Below are 12684 nucleotides of genomic sequence, written 5' to 3'. Positions count from 1 at the left end.
TGGACAAATAAGAAAAAAAAAACTCTGCACACTTTGAGAACTGTAACTGGAGTCATATTGCTTGATTTTGATGTCATGAACAAATAAAGCTGATTCTGAAGCCTTGTCCGTAATGGAAAATTTTAAATGAAAATGTGAATTTAGATTTTTTTCAGAAATGTTACCCAATTTCTTTAACATCTTTTTGGAGATGTTCTCATTTTCACCAAGCTCACAGTGATGTGACATAGATGGCATGTTTTAACTACAGCAAGGAAATATTTTCCAGACCGTTTGGTTCATATGTTGTGAGTCCAGAGTGAAAAAATTTAAAGTTTTCTCTGTTTAATCAGTTATTTTTCATAGACCCAAATACTTTTCTCTGTGGTCCATAAAAAGTTGCCTTGTTGTATGTTAATACTTTTATTGTGATCTCAGTGGCTCACTTTATAGCTACTATAAATAACTAAATTTAAACCTTTTTTCAGATCAACTTAAGGCTTAGCTAAATCCTTGCTACTTTTACGCACACAGCGGATGTTTGCTCTCCCAAACCAAATATGCCATTTATTATGTCACATAAATAAACATATTTTCTTTAGTTGTGGTGATTTGGAAATTTAAAAAATAGACCAAAGTCACTTTTTTGTAAATCATTTACTGTCTGCATTACTGAGAGTGGTAAGGTAAATTGTTATGCAGCTTCCTTTTCATACATTTTGAATTTGAAAGATAAGTTTCTTTTTTAACCTCCAGTGGGTACGCAGCATTTGCTGTACAGCTTTGTGTTTAAGGCTCGTTTCACCTTTGAACACTTGTTCCTCGCTGTGTCCTGGTGGTGTATTTTACTTGAGTGAAAGACATATTAAAAATACATGCAATAATTTGCTGAAATCATTCTGCACACAATTTTCTCATGTTTCTGTTAATGTCTGCATCTTGTGGCTTGGATTGTTAGAATTTCTTTCATTGTAGTCAAAATTTAGATCTAATATCTCTTTCATCTAAACCTACTTACCTAGCTGGTTCCCAACCTCAGCGGCCTTGAAAGAGAGGTGGGTACAACCTGGAAACGTAACCAGTACATCAGAGGGTAAAGACACACATGATATTTTGAAATTAAACCATTATTGTCACTTAATACTAACTGAATTTAGTCATAGTTTGTATGCAATTTTGCTTTTATGCACAGATTTTTATACCTTTCTTCATGCTTTCATTCCAGCCTGTAGGCATCTGTTTTAAAGCTAATCAGTTGCAGTTTTAAAGCTATGTTCCCATATCATGTGTGATTGGTGTCTTACAAGTGCCAATGTTTTGTTTGTGTAGTGCAAGGTAATTTGACATCCTCTACCGCAGAGCCATTCAATGTTAATTAGTGTTTACAAAGGTACTGTGGGGGTTATGAGATTTTGTCAGCCCTACAATCCTTTTCTGGTGTAAATACCTCTGTCTGCGGTTGATGGGTGCTGATAAATAACCTATTAATTTTCTGGTGTTGGTAAAGACGCTCTTTGGTTCTTTTATATACTGACTGCTATTGATAGCTTTATGATAAACCTAACCTAATAAACCTAAAAGCTTGCTCAAGTTTTAATAAATCCTCATTATCCTCTATTAAATTCATCTGTTTTCTGATGATAGTTGGTTGTATTAACATGTGGTTTCAAATTGTGGATGAAATCCCCAATTTTTTTTTGTGGTCTTTAGCTTCATCGACTTAAGAAAAATGCAGATTTTCAATCTTGCATATGGTGTGTTCAGTATTAAGGCTAAAAAATGTATTGCCCATGAACCTGTGGTAATTTTTAAGATACTGAATCACCGAGTGCTGTGGACTGTGTGGAAGGGGGATGCAGAAACATAGCAGCTCATCGTCAGCAAATATGTTAAAGTACTTGTAATCTTTGTAAGACAAGTGGTGTTTATGTTGATTAAAAATGACCAGAAAGCATGCCAATTAATATATAGATCAATCTCACATAACAATTCTAGTTATTTTTAGGACTTTCTATGACATGCATCCTAAAAATATGAGAGAAAATGTTGGCACCATTGAAACTGTAACCCTTAAAACCATGAACTGCCCAGTTCCTATTTCAGTTCCCAGCAGTATTTATTGGAACCCTGTTATCATCTCCTTGGCAAAGGAATTACTTCTTACAAACTAAATCACCAAGATCTGGCAGTAGCAGCAACATGTATGGATTTGATTACATATGTTGGTGATGGTATGTATGCTGTTTAGTTGTTTTTTTTTTTTCACATTTCCCCTTGTTAAACTTATAGGAGAAGCAGACTTGGACTTTGTGTAGTGTCATCTACAAATGTAGAGTCAAGTGTGTATTAAAAGGCTCTTTATGTAAAGTTAAATGCACTTGGAACACATCATAATCAGATGAATTTGTTTCATACAAGTTATTCCACCTAAATCCAGGAAACTACTTTGTTTTACCAGAATCCAGAAATCACATGGATAATTGTTTTCTATAATTAATGCACATAATTGATAGGAAACGCATGCATGTACATTAACTGGTGTCACATTGTTTTACAGAGGACATTTTATGCATCATCTGGCGAGCAAGCCAGACACACTCCTTCATTTTACTGTGGATGAGTCTGCAACTCCATCCAAGGAGTTCTGGTTTAGAGCACCTTTTTAGATGATTAGAACCCTGAAGCATCATCACATCAATCAGGACTGTGCAGCCTTTTGAAGAATCTGATCTGATATAAAACCTTTAAGCAGTTCAGGAGTTTTTAATGAACATGGGAGATATGAAGCTATGCTCATTTGTTTTTTTTTCTCTTTTCTTTCATTTTTATCCTAGTATAGTTTAATCATTGTTTACATGGTCCAAGAAAGGCAAGGATGCTTTATACTAAGTTTGGCCGTATCAAAGACTCAAAGTTTTTTAAACTATTTTCTTATGTGATTTTTTTTCTCTTAATTTCTGCATCCTGAAGACTGTTCTCTGTTTGGCTTTGCAGTTTAAAGTTATTTTCCACCAGAAAAAGTGTGATCATCAACCTCCGTTGTCTCTTAAGGTTAAGGCCTTTTATGTTTTCATATTTGCTTTCCTGTTCATTTAATTTCTCACTAAGAATGTGTCAAACATTGCCTCTGAACAGTCCTAACACTTCCAAAACCTCTGTCTAGCTGGTTTCGCCTTTTTTCAAATGCAAAGAGAGTTTTTCAAAGCAGGAATTCAAAGCAGCAATTCCTCAGAGTTTAGCTAATGCTAAACTCTGAGTTCACACCAGACCTGTTTATTCTCTGATTAGAAGATAAATAAATAGTTAAATTGAGAAGGAGCTTTTACACTAAGGAACGAGATAAAGACAAAAACCCAATTTCTCCTCTTAAATTCATAAAAAATATGCAAATATGGCTTAAATTAAAGATTTTAAGGTTTAGATTATTATTTGGATTTTTTTTTTTGCTACCCAGTTTGTCTATTCAGATATATACTAAATATCTACTTAGCCTCAGAGTGTAAAATTACATTTTTTTTTTCCATTTCTTATTTTTTCAATGACTAATCCGATCTCAGAGAAGCAACATCCTTTAGTTTAGTTGAATAAATCCAAAACTAAGAAGTAAACTCGCATTAGTGGTATACATTTCTCTCTGCCCTAAAATATCTAAAATGCTTCGCTTGTCTTTTCTTATATCTTTAAATAACATTTATTTAATGTTTTTTTTAGTCCGGTTCTTATAAGTACACTTACCGGTACTTTAAAAAGCATTCTTATTTAAGGTTTTTCATAGTAACATGTTGCATGAAGGGGAAACCTAGTATTTGTTATTTTATTAATTTTATTTTACGTTTTATAAAGATAACAATCTCTCTTAATTTTATTCTAGTTAAAAAAAGAAGATGGCGGAAACCATTTGGTCAGCTAAGGTCAAAATCTGTTAAAAAAATTGGTGTTTAATAATTTGTTAAGGTTCATCAAGTAATGATGGAGTTTTATTGGACCTTCGATATGGACCCTGAGGTAAATGTCCCAGTAACATCTGAGACCGGGATTAGTATTCGTTTGCCTCCGCTATTGCATTGCATATCAGTTTCTTTTGCATCATCTCCTCTTTTAGAGTTTTACTTTGAAGTTCTTTCCCAAAGCAGTGGTGCTGATCGCATGATGAATGATTTAGACATCTGTCCGTTTAATGTGGCCCCTGTGTAAAGATAGGTGTGTTTCAGCTCATATGCATTAGAGTAATGAGGTGGTTTAGGTTGTAAGAGAGTGCTCCATGAAGCATAACGAAGCCATATGTTTGTCCAAAGGTGCCTCTAGTTGCAAGCAGTGTCATGATGCCGTGTTGTGGCTTTGTGCTCCAGCTCTAAGTATATGGAGGAAGCAGTAGATAAATGGCATTCAGGAACCATTCTGCTTCAGGCAGCTGCCCCAGCCCTTTAATCTTAGCCATCCTCTTCTCCTCATTTTTTTCCCTCCCTGGCTTTGACTAACCACCCCTGACAGGGAAGTGCAGAGAGGTAGGCTCCCTGTCGGCTGCGGGGCAAATTTAAACAAACGAGAGAAATAAAAGAGGGAATTGGAGACAAAAAAGAGGAACTGACAGCTTTGGTGTACAAGAATAATTACGAGTTGGAGTGAAATTAGCACAGGCGAATGGATAAGAAGAATGAGGAGGATGGGAGAGATGGGAGAGCAGCTCATGAGCCATTCTGGAGGAGCACATTATGAGACAATAGAAGCTGAGGGAAAATGCTGAGTGTTGTATCTGCAGCTGAACAGGTGTAACAAATTCTAAGAGGCAGTCATTCGCCGCGGCTGCTGCCTTTGCAGTCGGTGCTTTTAGTGTAATAGAAATATGAGAAGTTGCCCAACAGGGACGACATGCAGCGTGCATGTGTTTGAAATGTAGAGCGAACAAAGCAGGGAGAGGGATAAAAGACAGTGGCTGCATGCTGTCTGCTATGTTGGTTATCCCTCTGAGGTTTCTCCCTAAAAGTCTCCCTGAGCTGGAGTGAAATTCCCTGTAGTGACTTTAAATGAATATCCTTTGGTGAAGTACTCTCCATTTCTCTTAATGTACACTCCAAAACCAAGCTTCTCTCGGTCAAAATAAGCACTTCCTATTTGACAAAAAGCCTCAATTAAGGCAAATCCATTAAAGCTGTGGAATGAGAACTGCAGGTGCATCCTTGGGAAAAAAAAAGATCTCAGGCTTTTAGTGTCATTCTTAAAAGACACACCCGTCACAAACTAGGACCTCTTTTTAAGCATTAAAGTCAGACGACTTGTTGGATCATCCGAGAAGATCCAGTATGATTGTGATAAATTAAGGCTTTTCATCTGATCTCATGCAGCTCGATCTGCATAAGTATATGCACGATTATATTAAAGTATTTATCCTCTTATATATTTCTTGGATTTCTACTTTTTTATTTTTCGATCCTCAAACTCGTTAAAGAAGATTGCTTAAGTAAACACACAATGCAGTTCTTAAATCCTGATACAGTTCTTTTTTTTACAGGGAAAAAATAAATTCCAAACCATCCTGGTATTTTAGTCAAGACAATAAAATGAAAGAAAAAGTTCAGACCACCTGCTCTCCCACCCTTAAAAGCAGCCCCTTGCACCAGTATGTCTTTCATGTCACCTTGAAGGAATGTTCACTCACTGTTCTTGGACGTGTTTTACATTAGGCATATTAAAGCGGTTTGAAATATGAACAACCTATTTAACATCATTCTGCAATGTCTTAATTGAATTTAATTTTTAATGAGGCCAGAACAAATTTTCAGAAATTGTGGTACCCTTATGATCTTTCTTGATCTAATGGCCTGATTATTCAACAGAAGGACCTGGATCACATCAGTTAATGCTGAACCTAAACCAACAAAGCTTTCCCAAATCATCACACTACCACCACCATGTTAATATCACTTTTATCTGGTCACACCAAAAAATATTTTCCTAAAAGTCGATGTTTTTGTTTATGTGTTTTTGGTCAGCAGTGGATTTTGCTTTTAAACTCCTGGATGCCATTTTTGTTTCCTCTCTTTCCACTTGTTGAAGCATGAGACCTGACTTTAACTGAGGCCATCAGTGCTTTAGAACTTGCATACACTGTACAATATTTATTAATTGTTGTACTCAGCTACAGCTCAAACTGTACGATGGCAGGGTTTAAAAGTTCACAGCTCATGGTGCGTGTACATGCACTGTACAGCCCGATGCTCTGATGCGATCTACCTACTCATACCGCACATCCAAAAACCACACGTCTGACTCAGCGCCGAGAGATAACGCTGGTCGGAAGAATTCCCTTGCAAAGTTTTCTGAAAACTAAATGAGAGAAAGACAGAGGTTATGGCGTTTGGTAATGCCATTTCTGACTTGGGACCTTTCATGGATGTTATACTTTCCAAAGTTACCAGCCCTGGTGTCACCTTAGACAGCGATTTTAAACTTTACAAACAAATAAACTGTGTTTTTATCATCTCCTTTTACCTCATGTAAAACCATTTTTATCTTTTTACCACTTTGTGCAGGTTTTACAATCTTTTATTTCTAGCCATCTAGACTAGTGCAATGCATTTTATTCCGGCATTAGCCACCGAGCTCTCTTCCATCTGCTGTTGGTCCAAAATGCAGCGGCTTGTCTTTTAACAGGGACCAGAAAACATCAATACATAACAACAAGTCCTGCGACTCTGCACAGGCTCCCTGTTTGTTTTAGAATTGATTTTAAGATTTTATTGTTTGTGTTAGAACTTTGAATTGAATGGCTTCTCAGTACATTTAAAAGCTCCTCCAGGTTTACTCTCCAGCACATGATCTGAGGTCTGAGGGCCATCTTCAGCTAATAGTGCCTAAGATGAGGCTTAAAACCAGAGGATACAGAGCCTTTTCTATTGTTGGCCCCAGACTTCGGGAATACTTTGCCCCTCCATATTCGAACATTCTCAACAGTGGAGTGTTTTAAGTCTGGTCTTAAGACCAACTTTTACTTTTCGGCTTTTAACACTGCATAATTTGTGTGGTCCTATGTCTCCTTTTTATTTATTTATTCATTGTAAACCCTCAGTATTTTGTTTTTTTTGTGTGTGTTGTTTTTTTTTTCTTTTGTTTTATTTGTTTTTATATACAGCACATTGGAAAAAAAATTTTTTTGTTAGATGTGCTATATGAATAAAGTGGACTGGATTGTTTGCACATGCGCACTGCATGAGGTTCTGATAAATAAGCTCATAGACGCTCGAAGCTCTGCTTCAACAGCAGGATTTGCTCACAAACACCGTACGACGGCCGACTGACTTTCAAACATGTTTGATTTTCTCCTGACCTTACAATTCCTGATTGAGAGGTGGCGGTGAGAGGCTGATCATGTATGCCCAGCCTTAGCTGTTGTCCCGGGCCCTTCAGTTACCTCCTAGATGAGTGGTTGACACCCTCTTGGCCAAACACCACTGGAATGTTCAGCCTTGGTCCATATTTACTATGCTTTTTTAAAAATCTCATCCCAATCAAATCAAAAAGCAGGTCACTGTCCTGTGACAATGAGTGACAATGAGATTCTATAATGTTTTGATTGTTCTGGAATACACATGTGATAAAAGAAAAAAAGGGAAAATCTATATAGAAGCAAATGCCTTTTCACTGTGATGTGGCTTTAAGAGAAATTGAGTTATACACCATGAATGCCTTCTGGCTTTATATAACATAACAGTGCACCAGTAATACGTAATACCAAATGAAGTGTCAACATCATGGGAGTATGAAACATTTTTATTAGTTTGCACTCTGAATGTGTTTCAGAAACCAGCTTCACAGTATATTCACTTCACACAGCCTATGTCCCAGTTCCACATGATACGCCATGGTACAATGTGTACGCCTCTCATTGCTCTGGGAGGAAACAAGGCACTTAACCGCACATCTCAACCCAACATCTAGATACATTTACCGATGAAAAGCTCTATTTCTAGTAAAAAAAAAAATAAGTCAAAACCAAAAAGCCAACCTTCATCTTAAGAGATTAGAGGCTTTGACAGGCAGTTTTTTTTTTCTTTCTTGTTCTTAAAAATGACTGACAGACTCAGATAAAAGTAAAAATCACATCAAACCTGGGTTTAAAAAAAAAACTGTAAAGGGTTTACTTATATCGCACTGAAATTCTGTAAACAACGTAGTAAAACATACCTGCGATTTGTGTGGTTCGTGTTACAGTAGGCTCAAGAAGTGTTTGATGTGCATACAGATTGAAAGAGCAGGTATGCAGACCGTATCTTTCATTGTTGACATCGTAGATTTTTGCACAGGGAAAAGAGCTAAATTTTGTGAGGGTTTATAGTTCTATAACCTTTTCCAAAGCCTAAAGAAAAAAATGTGTTTGGACTTTAGACTGTTTTCTAAACCCTTTTCTGTCCATTTCTAGTAGGATATTATTTTGAAATGTGGAAAACGGCCAAATTTAGACTTAAAAGATTCATCTCAGGCCTATATTAACCTGAAGCAAATGGTTTCTGAATGCCATGTCTTTTAGAAATAAGATATAGCCAGGATCAGATTCACCATCTTCCAGCTCATCTGCTGATAAATATGTCTTTGTGACAGACAGCTTTAGGGAATACAGTTTCCTCTAACCTCGGAAGAAGTCTGGGTTTTTCTTCCAGGTCTGAAAAGAGTATGGGGGGAAAAACAGACTCTTGGAATTTAAACTGAATCTTAAATCTTGTTGTCCAAGTTTCATCCGTCCATTCATCCATCCAAAACCTCCATGCATCCACCAATCCATGCATCCATCCATCAGTCATGCATCGATCCATCATGCATCCATCCGTTCATCCATCCATCCAAACATACATGTATCATCCACCCATCCGTGCATCCATCCGTGCATCCATCCGTGCATCCATCCATCCATCCATCCATCCATCCATCCGTGCATCCATCCATCCATCCATGTATCATCCACCAATCTGTGCATCCATCCCTCCATGCTTTACTCCATCCATCAGTGCATCCATCCCTCCATCCCTCCATCCATCCATCCATCCATCTGTGCATCCATAGATCCATGCATCCATCCATCCGTGCATCCATCTATCCATCCATCCATCCATCAATCCATCTCTCCATGTACCTACCATCCATCCATCCATCCATCCATCCATCCATCCATCCATCCATCCATCCATCCATCCATCCATCCATCCATCCATCCATCCATCCATCCATCCATCCATCCATCCATCCATCCATCCATCCATCCATCCATCCATCCATCCATCCATCCATCCATCCATCCATCCATCCATCCATCCATCCATCCATCCATCCATCCATCCATCCGTGCATAGGTCTGAAAAAGTATGTAATTTTAAAAAGAGGAATCAGCAGGATTCCTCAGCTGATTCTGTGAAATTAATAGGGGAAATACTCCTCCAAAAATCCAAATTACATCTATCTATTTTAGACCAAATACTAGGGCTGTGACACTTTTTCCAGCAGTCAGAGTCTAAAGAAAAGCTGAAAGATCTAGAAAAATATTCACCACGATGAAAGATTTTTCTGGAAACAAAATGTAAAGGGATAGTTTAAGGTTCTACACATTTCTGAATGTGATCGTGAACTCCTTATTTAGCTGAAGTCGTTTCAGGGCAACCAGGTTTTATGCAAGTCACTGCAAAGATGCTACAGTGGATTTACTTTATTATAAAAGGCCTGATTCTACTGCTCCAAAGTTATTAAAGAAAGAAGGATAGTGGTAAATTTGATCTTGGTTCCCTTTAAAATGGAGGAATAAATTCAGTGTCATTATTATTAGTAGATTCAATGTACATATCATCCTGATGACAAAAGGGAGGGAGGAGGTGTGTTATCAGTGGTCTATCAACCTATGCTGATCACAGAGAAACAGCCATTCAGCTAAAAGCTAGAGATAACTAACTCTCTGTTTTCTTTGACATTTTGTGTAAAGTGTTTATACACAATTCTTTTGAAATGAAGTGATTTCAATGCTGAATGTCACTAGATCTCCACATCCCAGTAGAAAGCTAGCCACACACATCTTCAGGAAAAGGTTGAATGTGTTTCATTTCACCTTTTTAATTCTGGCCATGTCAACAAATGTCCTCCACCATCTAAGCCCTTGATATGAACAAGACGAAAATGGAAGTTGTGGCATTTATTGATCTCTTCTTTATTCCTCTGTTTAAGCCAGTCACTGACAATTTGTGCGTTTTAATGGCTCAACCTTTCCTTTCATACCGCAGGATATAGGTCACCAGTCAGAAGTGTTTGCATGTTTGTTGACGTGGCCCAAATAAATTGGTGACATTGGGATCAGTCTTCCTAGTCCCAAAGAATGGCTCCATTCTAATGGGTAAAAAAAAAGACCAAAAGCTCAAATATCTGATGCATTTTTTTTTTTTGGTTTGTTTTTCTAAATCTGTAAATGTAATCAAAAGGCTTCATAAATTCTGCCACTGTAAAAAAAAATTAATTAATACTTTATTAATGGGTTAAATAAGCACCTTTTTGCCACATTACTACATGAATTCATAAATTATAGGTTTAATTTCAGGAGAGATTCTCCTTTGCAGCTTAGTTATACCCTATGACCGAACTCTACTTGCCGCCATTGCCCCCTTCTTTTTCTCATATGTGTCTGGAGGGGGAGATAACAAGCCCTTGAGGGCTTCTAAACCCTTCCAGGCCAGAAGGGATCAATGGTTTTGGGGTCTACTTCTATAGTCAGAAAATCCTCAAGGGAAGCATCCTGACCAGAAACCAGAAAGCTACCTCAGCTAAATATATCTTATGAAATAGTGGAGAGCAAGAGCAGCAGTTAGTGGGGAAGATAAGTATGTGAGCAGGAATATTCCTAATGGGCCTATTGACATGAAATTCACACCAGTATGTCAGTAACCAGCCCCCAAAAAATCAATACCTGCAAAGAAATCAACTCAAATTAGTCCATAAATCAGGTGATGTGCAGTAAAGAGGAATAACATTTGCAGGACGGATTGAGAAACCTCACTGAAATGTATTTAATACTTAGCAGTATTGTTTTTTTTTTTGTTTTTTTTTTTAAATATCTTATGTGGAAAAGTTGGTCCTATTCTTTGCTTACATAGCCAAAGCAGTTGTTTTTAGCTGTTTAAATATATGGGAGCCTTTACTGGGAACTGTGATCTCTAGTTCTTTAAAGGAATAGTACACCCAAAACATGATTAGCCTTCATTTTCTATTCACCCCCATGCTGAACAAAACTCTGGAGTACTTTTTTGATATCTCAAATGCATCTGGAGATCTGGGAGGCTTCTTGCTGTCTGCTGACATTCAAATAATGGAGGTCTATGGCGCCCGAGACAGAAAGGTCCATAAAAGTCCACAAAAACGTGTCAATATTCCTCCATACTGCTCGTCCAATGTAATCCAAGTGTCCTGAGTGGGTAGCATCCAGAATTTACTCGAAACAAAGTCATTTAGAACGTTTTAGAGCCTAAACAGTAGTGTTTAGGATTTCCTAATAGCGCCCCCATGCGCGCTCACGATTCTACGGAAGCCGGCAGACCAAACCAGCGCATTCAGCTCGGCAAAGAACTCATGCTCTTCCTCAACACTGAAGTCCTCAGACATTTTTCTTTCGTTGTTTCTTTCTTTGCACAGGTAAACAGCACATTTCTTCTTCTACGCTTGCATTATCGGCAGAGCAGACGCTGAATGCGCACTTTCTTCCGGTTTGGTCTGCTGGCTTCCGTAGAATCGAGAGCGCGCATGGGGGCGCTATTAGGAAATCCTATACACTACTGTTTAGGCCCTAAAACGTTCTAAATGACTTCGTTTCGAGTAAATTCTGGATGCTACCCACTCAGGACACTTGGAATACATTGGACGAGCAGTATGGAGGAATATTGACACGTTTTTTGTGGACTTTTATGGACCTTTCTGCCTCGGGCGCCATAGACCTCCATTATTTGAATGTCAGCAGACAGCAAGAAGCCTCCCAGATCTCCAGATGCATTTGAGATATCAAAAAAGTACTCCAGAGTTTTGTTCAGCATGGGGGTGAGTAGAAAATGAAGGCTAATCATGTTTTGGGTGTACTATTCCTTTAATGGCTTTATGAATTTGATAATTCGGGAAATCCTTGCTTCATTGTCTGGTTCTTATAGTGCAGCTGTACATCTCACTCTTCCTTGAGTATTATTAGGTCATCCGGTGTCAGAAGGTGAAAAATAGCTACACATTATGAAGTTCCCACCTCCAAACCTTTGTGTCAGTATTTAGTTTTTTGGACAACAGGCAGTGTTATTCCTCCTCAATGCAAGGTTTGTTCAATGCTGTAAGGAGCTTTTTATTCAGCAGTGGAGTCTTGGTGAGTTTATAAAGGCCGTGGTAGTTGAGTAAAATGGAACATGTTAAATCCCTCATCTTTCTGAGTGTCTGTTGTCCTCTGCCATAGAAAACATCTCCTGATTATTCTTTAGACTTTTTCAGGGCTCTTTATGGAATTCTGCTTTTTTAGATTTTGGCCCTCCAGGGGACCGTCAGAAGGTTAGAGATACGTCAGTGTTTTTGCAACGATATCTTGTGAAGGTCTTGGGAGAGCTCTTTGGGGTGAGATACCTCAGCAATGAGTAACCTTAGCATACACCATCAATAAGGGTTGAAGTAGCGGATATTAGTTAGCACAGAGTGGGTAGAAGGGAGGCAGAA

The 12684-nt window shown here is 38.0% G+C and overlaps 1 protein-coding gene across 1 annotated transcript in view; it reads left to right on the top strand.

Annotated features, from left to right (window-relative positions):
- The window catches only part of mrpl11 (mitochondrial ribosomal protein L11), a 125802-nt gene that overhangs the window by 70903 nt on the left and 42215 nt on the right, over nt 1-12684 (top strand). The window lies entirely within an intron of this gene.

This window comes from Cyprinodon tularosa, unplaced genomic scaffold (genome assembly GCF_016077235.1).
Source record: "Cyprinodon tularosa strain WSP-4 unplaced genomic scaffold, ASM1607723v1 ctg522, whole genome shotgun sequence".
Taxonomy (NCBI): domain Eukaryota; kingdom Metazoa; phylum Chordata; class Actinopteri; order Cyprinodontiformes; family Cyprinodontidae; genus Cyprinodon; species Cyprinodon tularosa.
This window is presented reverse-complemented; position numbering and strand designations above follow the sequence as displayed.